Source organism: Micromys minutus (assembly GCF_963924665.1).
Source record: "Micromys minutus genome assembly, chromosome: 8".
Classification (NCBI taxonomy): Eukaryota; Metazoa; Chordata; class Mammalia; order Rodentia; family Muridae; genus Micromys; species Micromys minutus.
In genome coordinates this window covers 32,982,754-32,994,301 of record NC_137977.1, presented here as the reverse complement: position 1 = coordinate 32,994,301, position 11,548 = coordinate 32,982,754, and the positions used below count along the sequence as shown (strand labels likewise).

General features: G+C 41.9%; 1 pseudogene across 1 annotated transcript; it reads right to left on the bottom strand.

Moving 5' to 3' along the window:
- Positions 1-4,976, bottom strand: LOC308423384 (large ribosomal subunit protein uL16-like; annotated as a pseudogene). The gene is made up of 3 exons: positions 4,898-4,976; positions 2,020-2,229; positions 1-425 (listed from the first exon to the last, which is right to left on the bottom strand). The product of its transcript is annotated as a large ribosomal subunit protein uL16-like (transcript).
- Positions 4,977-11,548: the final 6,572 nt, after the last annotated feature.

Below are 11,548 nucleotides of genomic sequence, written 5' to 3'. Positions count from 1 at the left end.
TCAGGAATGCAGGGCTTGTCCCTTGTCCAGAGGGCCACAACTGAAGATATATTTGACACCACAGCCACCAGGTGTGAGCTGCTTCTCGGCAACCATGTCTTCAAATTCATTTGCGTTAAACTAGGTGAAGCCCCACTTCTTTGAGATGTGGCTCTCCCATAGACCAGGGAACTTGAACTTGTCTCTGTGCAGAGCCTCAGTCACATGTGCCTTATTCTGCAGCTTGGTGTGAATGGACATGATGACCTGGCCAATGTGAACCCTGGCCACTGTGCTTCCCTGTCAGGAGGGAAGGCACCTCGCATACCTGTCAGCCCCAGCACAGAACAACACCTGGTTACAGGTGATATGGAAAGGGTGAAGCCTTACCCGGATATGAAAGCCATTTTTCCAGAGACCTCCACATAACACCAGGTACACTAAAACTAATAGAGCGGAAAGTGGGGAAGAGCTTAGAACACGTGTGCACAGAGGGAAATTTCCTGAACAGAACACCAATGGCTTATGCTCTAAGAGCACAAATCGACAAATGGGACCTCATGAAATTGCAAAGCTTCTGTAAGGCAGCCAACAGATTGGGAAAAGATCTTTACCAATCTTACATCTGAAAGAGGGTTAGTATCCAATATATACAAAATACTCAAGAAGCTAGACTCTAGAGAATCAAATAATCCTATTAAAAATGGGGTACAGAGCTAAACAAAGAATTCTCAACTGAGGAATACTAAATGGCTGAGAAGCACCTAAAGAAATGCTCAACATCCCTAGTCAACAGGGAAATGCAAATCAAAAAACGCTGAGATTCCACCTCACGCCAGTCAGAATGGCTAAGATCAAAAACCTAGGTGACAAAGATGTGGAGAAAGAGGAACACTCCTCAACTGCTGGTGGGATTATAAACTGGTACAACCACTCTAGAAATCAGTCTGGCGGTCACGCAGAAAATTGGACATGGTACTACCTGAGGACCCAGCTATACCACTCCTAGGCATATACTCAAAAGAAGCTCCAACATATGACAAAGACACATGCTCCATCATGTTCATAGCAGCCTTATTTATAATAGCCAGAAGCTGGAAAGAACCCAGATGTCCTTCAACAGAGGAATGGATACAAAAATTGTACTACATATACACAATGGAGTACTACTCAGCTATTAAAAGCAAGTTCATGAAATTCCCAGGCAAATGGATGGTACTTGAAGCTATCATCCTGAGTGAGATAACCCAGTCACAAAAGAATACTCATGGTATGTACTCAATTATAAACGGATACTAACCCAAAAAGCTCAGAATACCCAAGAAACCATTCACAGAACTTATGAAGCTCAAAGAGAAAGAAGGCCAGAATGTGGATGCCTCAGGCCTTCTTAGAAAGAAGAACAAAACATTCGTGGGAGGAAATAAAGGGACAAATAGAGGAGCCAGAATTGGAGAAAAGATCATCCAGAGACTGCCTCACCAGTGGTTCCATCCCATATCCAGCTACTACCCAAGCACTATTGGTGATGCTAAGTAGTGCTTACTGGTAGGAACCTGATATGGATGCCTCCTCAGGGGCTCTGCTAGAACCCTACTGATCCAGAGGAGGATGCTTGCAGCTAACCATCAGACTGAACATGAGGACCCCAATGAAGGAGCTAGAGAAAGGACTGAAAGAGCTGAAAGAGTCTGCAACCCCATGGGAAGAACAAAATAATTAACTAATCAAACCCACTACAGCTCCTAGAAACGAAAACACCAACCAATGAGTTTGAACAGAGAGACCCATGGCCCCAGGTGCATATGCAGCAGAGGATAGCATTCTCTGGCATCAGTGGGAGGAGAGGACTTTAGTCTAGTGAAGACTCATTTCCCAATGCAGGGGAACGTCAAAGTGGGAGAGGGTAGTTGGGAGAGGGAGCACCTTCATGGAGGCAATGGGAGGAGAAGGAGAGATGGGATTGGGGGAAGGGGATAACATCTGAAATGTAAATGCAGAGAACATCCAATAAAAAATTTTAGAAAAAAGAAAGAAAGCCATCCTTGCCACAACTCCTTACCATGCATCTGTTGGCACAAATTCGGGCAGCCTTCAGTGCTTCAGAAGAGAGCTGTTCATATTCATCTGACACCGTGTGGCCACAAAGTGGCCGTTCATCCACTTTTGCTCTCTTCTGTTCCAAGTCAAAGATGTGAATCTTAGCATCAGGGACACCATGGCAGAAACGAGCTTTGGGGTATGGCTTTTCTTACAATGCAACACTGGGCAGGGCAACAGCCCAGGGTGAGAATAGATCATCAGGTGTGCACCAGAGGAAAATAGACTCTTTGCTGCCCTGGTCCTCCTTTGTTTCCCTCTCTTCCTTTCTCTCCTGCTCTGTGATGGTTTGTATATGCTTAGCCTAGGGAGTGGCACTATTAGCTGTGGCCTTGTTGGAGCAGGTGTGTCACTGTGAGCATGAGCTTTATGGAAGCCAGTATTCTGTGAGCAGCCTTCAAATGAAGATGTAGAACTCTCAGGTCCTCCTGCACCATGCCTGCCTAGATGCTGCCATGCTCCTACCTTGATGATAATGGACTAATCCTGTAAGCTAGCCCCAATTAAATATTGTACTTATAAGAGTTGCCTTGGTCATGGTGTCTGTTCTCAGAAGTAAAACCCTAAGACACTTTCTCTCTCCTTTCATGGTCCAGAGCAGTCTTTTGGCCATGTTTGGTCTGGATTCTTCCAGAGGTCTCTGACTATTCTCTCCCTCATACCTAGGAGCTCAACCATTTTAAGAGTTTATAAATGCCTTCCTCTCAGGTGGTGCCTGTTCAAATATTCACCAATGGTGAAAAGGATAAACAACATACATAAAGGAAACACTGTTTTCACTGTTTGTATAGCAGAAGGCTGCTGGTGTGTGCGTGCGCTCGCGCGCGAGTGTGTGTGTGTGTGTGTGTGTGTGTGTGTGTGCATTTTGTATCCTGCCCCTTTGGTGAATGTGTTTATCAGCTGGTGGACTCCTGGTATTTATTAGGAAGTTTCTGGTAGACTTTTTAAGGTTTTTTATGTGTAGAATCATATTATCTTCAAATAATGATGCTTTCACTTTTTTCTATTTGTATCCCCATGAGCTAAAGGTCAAATTTATGTATTTTGACTATTCCTAAATTAAAAGAACTTAAACCCTAACTACAGATTGTTGAGAGCAACAGCAAGCATTTGTATATTATGACATATTTCAAACAATAAGATCAGGCAGATATTATGGAAGAGGCTTTCAGAGTTCATTTAAATGCTAAAGCCAATGGGCTAACCTCACTCAGAAGTCAGGAATTTGAATATTTCTGTTGGAAAACCAATACTGCCCACGGCCAAGACAGTCACTTCTTCACGGTGTGGAGCAGTAGTTGCATGCAATATTTAGGTAGCTCAATTCTATGTCATGGGTAGACTTTTCGGAGAAGTGAAGAAAACCTTGAAATATTACAATAGACTCAACTCTTACTGATGAAACCATTTGCCCGCAGCTTGATTTTCTTTGAAACTTCTGACCTTTCAGTCTTGGTATTAAACATCCTGAGTTCCTCACTCAGCCTAAATCAAATGAATGCTTTTCATGGCAGCAAGCATCAGACAGCTCCCATTTGCATCCTCATAAATTAATGAGATTCTCTGCCAGGGACATCTCATGCTGTTAAGCCTTTTAAAAAGATTCTCTTTGAATGACCTCACCTCTGAAAGCAGCTAGGGGAGCTCACAGTGTGGGAAGACAGCCCAGAAGCACCTTCTTTTAAACAATTCTATTTCCTATCAGAGCAGGGCCTATGGAAGGAGTTGGTAGAAAGAGGAGTTCACTGCCTGGTCTTGAGCCTCTCCCAGCTAAGGTCTGTCTGAAGACAGAGATCCTCCCCTGTCTCCACAATAAATCTTTCTTCTATCTGGCATTCTCAAACTTTCTCCCATCCCTAAAGAACATACCACTGCTGGAATTTATCCAGTCAAAACTGACCTTGGTTTTAAAAACTCTGCTTCAAATGATCCTGCCTCCAGCCAGTTTTCAATGGAAATTTTAAATAAAGAAAGATACCGAGGAGACTACATTTTGAGTGTAAATAGAAGAATTATGTAATTATTTCTAACATTGTTATATGAACCTTTGGGTAGTCCTTGTGTATATTATCTCTCCTCTGATATCTTTACAGTCTTTATTTTATTTCATGTGTCAGTGTTCTCCCTGCATGTATGTCTGTGTACCACATGAGTCCCTGGTGTTCTCAGAGGCCAGAAGAGGGTGTTGATCCCCTGGAATCAGAGTTACAGACTGTGTGATGTGCCATGTGGGTGACGGAAACCAAATTCAGATCTTCTGCAAGAGCAGTAAGTACCCTTTCTGGTCTCCACTCTCCTGTGAAATCGGGTACACATGCAGAGAAAATACTGATACATATAAAATAAATAAAATAATGATTATAAGAGCCAGATATAAAATAAAAATTAATGATCCTAAGAGCTAGATGGCCAAGAAATCTGTTGCGAGATTGTGCCTTATAGATATGATAGGAAACCTACACCAATGAAATCACAATATGTCTGCTTAAAGAAGACCTGCAGAATGACAGCACCAGTTGGCATTCCATCGTGGATGAAAAATCTGCACTAGTGTGTGGGGAGGTGCCTGACCTTAGAGGAAGAGCTATAGACCACAAATTACTGTTGAGAGAGAGAGGCAGAGAAAATTGCAGGAATGAGCTTGGTAAACAGTTACTCAATCCCTAAGCAGTCAGTCCTGAACACATCAATCACTGCTTTACAAGGATATGGAAGGAAAAAGCTTTTATTCCTTGCCTGCTCTCACCTCATTTGCAAGCCCACTCCTTCACTAGACACACTTCCTTCGGGCCTACTTCTTTGGGATTCCAGCACATACTGTAGACCAGCTGCCACTGGATTCTTTTGCCTTTCATAGGCACTAGCACTGATTTGCTGGACCACAGCCTGTACGTCATTCTAATAAACCCCCTTTCTATAGCTCATTCTAGTAAGTTCTATGACTCTAAAAAACCCTGCATAATACATTAACATAAGGAACTGTGAGCACTGGGAGTTCCGTTGAGCTATCATTTCTAGTTATCCATTGATAAATATAAATATGAAATATATATATGAATATAATATATTAATTGATATAATATATCAACAATATAAATATAAAAAAATATATTAAAATTTACTGTTGTACTAGGGATCCAACCAAAGAATAGGCAAACATCCTACAATAGGGTGAAAGTTTAAAATGTCCAGTGCATAGTGTAGACAACACAGTGAGAGCTGATGTCTGTGGTCAGCAGCCAGCAAAAGGGCACGCCAGCAGAATACCTCTCCATTCATGCTAATTTACTGGGCTACGAATTTGTACGCATAACAGTGCTGAACATTACTATTTACAAAATAGTAAATTTCTCTAATTGAAAGGGGAGAAACCTCTTTTTTTTATTTGTAGTGTTTTATTACGTAATGTTTAACCTTATTGGTAGGGTTGAGATGCTTTTTTTATACCTACCAAATTATTCTGCACTTTATTCCACTTCTTGGCACACTTGATCCTAATAATCTCTGGCTTTACTTAGATAGCAAAGAGGCTGTATTGCAAGGCAAAGAAGGAGGATCTGAAATCAGGATCCCAATTCTCAGGTGAAGAGTTTCCTAGCTAAGTGTGCAAATAACCCCACATCTCAGGGCTCCCGAAATATCATCTGTAAAGTAAAGGCGTTAAAAATACATAGAAAGATCTTTAAAAATGCAGTCTTTAAGACAACCCTAGAGAAGCTTTAACAACAGTGCCCAGCAATCCTCTATGTGCAGGAAGCTAGGTATCCAGGGTGTGGACACTAAATAAGCTTCTGGTTGGAAGAAGACAGGAAGAGTGACGCTCAGTGGGTAGAGCTGGTTGTAGTTAAACAACACACATAGGCATTCAAGGAGAAGGTGTGGCACCACCCCACCCGTCCACTTGGATTGGTCCTCTGTCCATCCACTTTCTCCAATTCTACCTCCCACCACCACTAAGCAATCTCCGACTGCAAAATAACCTATATACAACCCTTCCATACTGCAACCAAGTTACCAAAATAATTTTTCGAGGAAAAGAAATCTTATAATGTGCTAAGTAAGCTTGTTAGTTTTTGTTGGACTATCCTGAGCCGCATGCAGCCCATGAGCCACAGGCTGGCCACAGCTGAAAGTTCAGGCTATTTTTAAGGCATGTTTGTCTCATATAGAAAAATGAAAGGAAATTTCTCTAAAACCAAATGTCTATAGGGAACAAGCCTCCAGCAATGAGTCTGGGAGATCCTGTCTTCAAAAGGATCCCTTCTCCTGTTCTCCATCAGTGAAAGATACCATATGGAAAGCTCAGGCCAAGGGCCAATAGACATTTGAGAAAACACTTAGCAGGAAAAAGAGAGAGCAAAGATTTTTTTCATTGTGGTATTAAAACACAGAATGCTGAACTGGAATGTGGCAATGTTGAATACTTGCCTACAATACATGAGGCCGTGTGTTTGATCTTCAGTACCGTATAAACTGAGCATTGTGTTGTACACCTACAATCATCCCAGCATTCGGAAAGTAAAGGTAGGAGATATGAAGTGTAAGATCATTGTCTTAGTTGAGGCTTTGTTGCTGTAAAGAGATGCCATGGCCATAATAACTCCCATAAAGTAAAATATTTAATTGGGGCTGGCTTGTAGTTTCAGAGGGTTAGTCCATTATCATCATGGAAAGGCGTGAGAGTGTGTAAGCAGACATGGTGCTGGAGAAGGATCTGAGATCCTCGAGCAACAAAAGGAGACTGTGTGCCACAGTGGGCATAGTTTAAGCATAGGAGACCTCAAAGACTGTCCCCAAAGTGACACACTTCTTCCAGTGAGGCCACACCTACTCCAACAAGGCCACACTAATGAGGTGACACTAACTATGGGCTAAACATTCAGACACATGAGTCTATAGGGCCATCCCTATTCAAACACACACATTCCACTCCCTGTTTCCCATAGGCTTGTAACCTCAACATAATGGGAAATGCAAAGTCCCGTAGTCTATCACAGTCCCAAGTTCAAAGTATCTTCGGAGACTCTTCTATCCTTGACTCTAAAGCCAGAACCACATGGCAGAAGCTGCCACATTCTGCTTGCTGATGTTGGAACAAGGCCCCTTGTTCAATTACATCTTTACCAGCTTTCTGCTTTTAATGGTTTCCTTCTCTGCCTAAGGTTGGCTATCCTGGAATTTGCTCTGTAGACCAGGCTGACCTTGAACTCAGACATATATATGACTCTGCCTCCTGAGTGCTGGTATTAAAGGTGTATACTAACACACCTGGATCTAAAGTGTTGTAGGTCTTTAATTCCTTTTCGCAAAATGGAAGCTTAGCTGGGTGAGGTCTTGCCCTGAGGTCACCTCTGCCTTCATTCCAGTTAATATCTTTAATCTGTGTATCTCCTTAAACACAGAATTTAGCTTTATTTCACTTCCTGTTGCCCCTTTTCTTCTTGAACTATACATTTTGTATTTTTCCTTGCTAAGTGTGCTCCTTTTCATTAAAATGTTCTTCATAAGAGTGAGCATAACATGACAGAGTCTATACTAGATGATTTTGAAATTACTTTATTCATTCTAACTCTTCACTTTATCCTCAAGCAAACATTTTGTGTGAGGACAAAAAGTAGCCATGTTAGCCAAAGTATCACAAAAACAGTCTACATACTAAAATTCTCTTCTGAAATCTCTTAAGCCAGGTCCCCACAGTTCAAATCACCCTCAACACCACTGTCTCCTATGTTCCTACTAATGAGATAGCCCATTAAGCCATTGTCTTGGTCAAGGTTTCTATTCCAGCACAAAACATCATAACAAAGAAGCAAGTTGAGGAGAAAAGGGTTTATTCAGCTTACACTTCCATATCGCTGTTCATCACCAAAGGAAGTCAGGACTGAACTCAAGCAGATCAGGAAGCAGGAGCTGATGCAGAGGCCATGAAAGGATGTTACTGGCTTGCTTCCCCTGGCTTGCTCAGCCTGCTTTCTAATAGAACCCAGGTCTACCAGCTCAGGGATGGCACCACCCACAATGAGCTGGGCCTTCCTCCCTTGATCACTACTTGAGAAAATGCCTTACAGCTGGATCTCATGAAGGCATTTCCTCAACTGAGGTTCCTTTCTCTGTGATTAGTGCAGCTTGTGTTAAGTTGACACAAAACCAGCCAGTACAGCCATACTTAAATAAAGCATTCCTAATCCAAAGACCCAAAGTCCATATTCCTCCAAACAAATGCCTATCACAGTAATACTGAAGTCCTTGGTGCTAACTTCTGTCTTGGTTAGGGTTTTATTGTTGTGAAGATAGACCATGACCATGACAACTCTTATAAAAAGAAACATTCAATCAGGGCTAGCTTACAGTTTCAGAGATTCAGTCCATTATCATCATGGTGGGACATGGAGATGGGCAAGAAGTCATGCTACTGGAGAAGGAGCTGACATTTCTACATCTACATCCAAAGGTAGTAGGGACAGAGTGTGAACCTGGGCATGGCTTGAGCACCTAAAACTTCAAAGTCCCACCCTCAGTAACATATGTCCTTTAACAAAGCCATACCTACTCCAAGAAGGCCTTACCTCCTAGTAGTGCTACTCCCTATGGGCTGTTCAAACACATAAGTCTATGGGGCCATACATATTAAACCACCACAATCATCCTCAGATACATGGTGAGTTGTAGGCTGGCCTAGATTATAGGAGACCTTGTGGGGTGGAAACTGCCTTGAAGGGATGTGATAATGGAACATAGAGGTCTTGGTTAAGGTTTTAATGCTGTGGACACCATGACCAAGACAACTCAGGGACTTCTAGAAGACTCAGGGAACATCACAGAGCCAGGAACTAAAAGAGTGTGAGAGCAGGAAATAAGGGAAAGGGGCTGTTTTCCTTTTCTGGTATATCTATTTAATTTATGTTTATGTTATATCTACTTGAATTATATCATTTGACTCTAAAGTTTCGGGTTTTTTTCTGGATGGCTTGTCTGTTGGTAAAAGTAAGGTGCTGAAATCACCTCTATCTTTATATTGTGCTTAATCTGTTTCTTTTGATCCATGAATATTTAGAAGGTACTTTTATTAAGAGACTGGGGAATCTGATAATAGAACATAGGTGTCTTAGTTAGGGTTTTACATGTTTCTGGGCATAACATGGCCATTGTAATTATGAACTCACACCAGCAGCAGTTATCTGCACTGGACCTGCACAGGACCAGCCCTATGAACAATCATTATGTACAGGGGGAGGGGCTTATGAAGTCCTATTCTCCACCCCTTCCCCAGTATTTGTTGCTGACAGGTTCTACTGGAGGGGAAGTCATTGTCTTCTGCTGTGTACCATTAGTGAGGCCACCAGCCTCAAGTGGATAGTCCCAAGCCCATAGAACTATCACAAAGGAAAAGGAAAAGATGTGACTGTGAGAAAATTGTTTGTGGGGAAGAAACTATTTCTTAGTTTATAGTGGGGGGCTTGACAAGGGTAGGAGGGAGGTGAGGAAAGGTGGAGGGTGAAAATAACTAGAATGTAATATGGATAGACAGACAGACAGACAGATAGATAGATAGATAGATAGATAGATGATAGGTAGATAGACAGACAGACAAACAGATCAATGGATGGCACGGGAATAAGAAAACAAGAAGATATAAACAAATATTCTAGAAGTGTGGAAGAACAAATTTAATTACTTTTAAATACACCACCCTCTTCCAACTGAGAAAACACTAAAGTAAAAGGTAGTTTTGCTTGAAAAAACAAGAATTTGCTGTCACATGACATTACGACACCATTTTTTGGTAGATTGAATCATTCTAGAGAAACCAGAGACTTTATTTACTTTGGCAAACTAGGATAAAACAAGCAATCTTCCAAAGTATTCAGAATAAATTTTTTTGTGGCTGGAACTGAGAGATACTTGTATTAGCTGAGCAGGGAAATTAAGTAATATACCCTAAGGGAGAAACAGAAAAGCCATGAGTATTGCACAGACATATTTTCATAATAATTTAATAAACAGGGGTCAAGGAAATAGAAAACAGGAAGATGTTTTGTTTTCAATGCCTCATTAATTATGTCCCAAATCTCAGGAATACTGCTTAGCTTCTTTTTACAGACACAGAGTACATTTGAGGATTTTGTTTTCCCTTAGCACCTCTGAACAATTAGAACTTCATTTAGCAGCTGCCTTAACTATGCCTTCCATTGCTTTCAAACGCCAAGCCAGAGCTCAGTCTCTTAAGAAAAGAACCCTCTCAACGCTCATAGATTGAAAGCTGCAGATTACGCACAATACAAAGACAGCGGTGATTTGAACACACAGACCACGCAGAAAACAAACAAACAGAGAAACTTTGGAGTCAAATGATATAAATCAAATACACTTCGAAACACCCCACTCAAACACTGTTCTCAACAGTCCACAGAACTTTCTCCAAAATCAGCCACATAGTAGGACACTTAGTTACTTTTCAATTGCTTTAACAAAACACCAGGACCAAGGCAACTTTATAAAATAGGGGGTTTAATTCGGGGCTCACATTTTCAGGGCACTGGAGTCCATCACAGTGGGGATCCTGGCAGCAGGCAGGCAGGCATGGCACTGGGGCAGAAGCTGAGAGCTTCCATCTTGAGGGAGCCAGAAGGCGAATGTTGATGTCTCTTCAGCATCCCCCACCATGGACCACTCTCTCCTGTTTGAACCTGGACCTGGCACTCCTTAGCCCCTCTGTCCCTCTGTGATGTTTCTTTACAGGTATCTGTACTTGATCTTCCAGTCAAACATTAAGTATAGGAGTTGCTCAGGGATTAGCCTTGGCCCTGTTCTCATTCTGAGATGTCTCTTTCTGAGTGACACCCATGAGGTGCCATTTCCAGATAAAATACATGTGCACATATGTGCACACACACACACACACACACACACACACAATGAATGTAAAACCCTATACCTCAGCATCCTGACTGTCTCCCAGGCCCTTTGGCCTGAGCTGTATGCATTCTCTTAACCTCTTACCCTATGTATCTGTTGCTCTTCAAAGGTTCCCTGTCTTGGGAAAAGGTATCTCCATTCCCACCCAAATGCTAAAACCCCATCCTAAAGATTTAGCCTTCTCTGTTCCCTCTCTCTTTGTCACTGCTTACATTAGATCAACTGCCAAGTTTTATCAGCCTGGCACCAACATCTCTCTCTAAAGCTCTCTGTGCCTTTGACTTCAGTAGTCCCATGCCAAGTACATATCATCCCTGCCCTAGAGCTTTAGGAAAGGGCTCTTGGATCTTCTGATATGAGACTAGTTGTTCAAGCCTGGTCTTATGTACTAGACTCTTTATGACTGTAAAGATAAGATGAACTATCTTAGTTGACATGTCGCTTACAGTTACCACTCCCACTTCTCAACGAAGTCCATGTCTACCTCGTAAATGTTTCAGGAAAAAAAATCAAGGAGCACAAATGCTTCTAATTCAAATCAACTAGTGTACCA